The following is a 299-nucleotide window of genomic DNA, read 5'->3' as shown; positions in this document are numbered from 1 at the left end:
CGCCCCAAAGAGGGAGGCGCAGGCTCCCCAGCCGGTGGCACTGCAGCAGGTGTGCAGGACCTCTCTCTGCGGGGCAATCGATCTGGGGGCCCGGAGATCAACCGCCCCACAGAGGGAGGCCCAGGCCAGCCAAACAATCGTATCCCATGCTTGTCGCCCGCAGAGGGAGGTGACTAATGGTGGTGGGGGGGGGCAGTGTGCAGTGCCGCAAAGGTGGCAAGCAGTGGTGGGGGCGGGGCCAGCTGCCAGCAGCCCGGGGAAGGAAAGCCCCGAGAGGCCCTGCTTCTGGGCCAGCCCTT

At 68.2% G+C, this 299-nt stretch overlaps 1 protein-coding gene across 2 annotated transcripts in view; it reads left to right on the top strand.

Annotated features, from left to right (window-relative positions):
* Nucleotides 1-299, top strand: part of GPR107 (G protein-coupled receptor 107) — a 73,605-nt gene that overhangs the window by 21,630 nt on the left and 51,676 nt on the right. The gene's annotated exons all lie outside the window — the stretch shown is intronic.

This window comes from Myotis davidii, unplaced genomic scaffold, assembly GCF_000327345.1.
Source record: "Myotis davidii unplaced genomic scaffold, ASM32734v1 scaffold651, whole genome shotgun sequence".
Classification (NCBI taxonomy): Eukaryota; Metazoa; Chordata; class Mammalia; order Chiroptera; family Vespertilionidae; genus Myotis; species Myotis davidii.
This window is presented reverse-complemented; position numbering and strand designations above follow the sequence as displayed.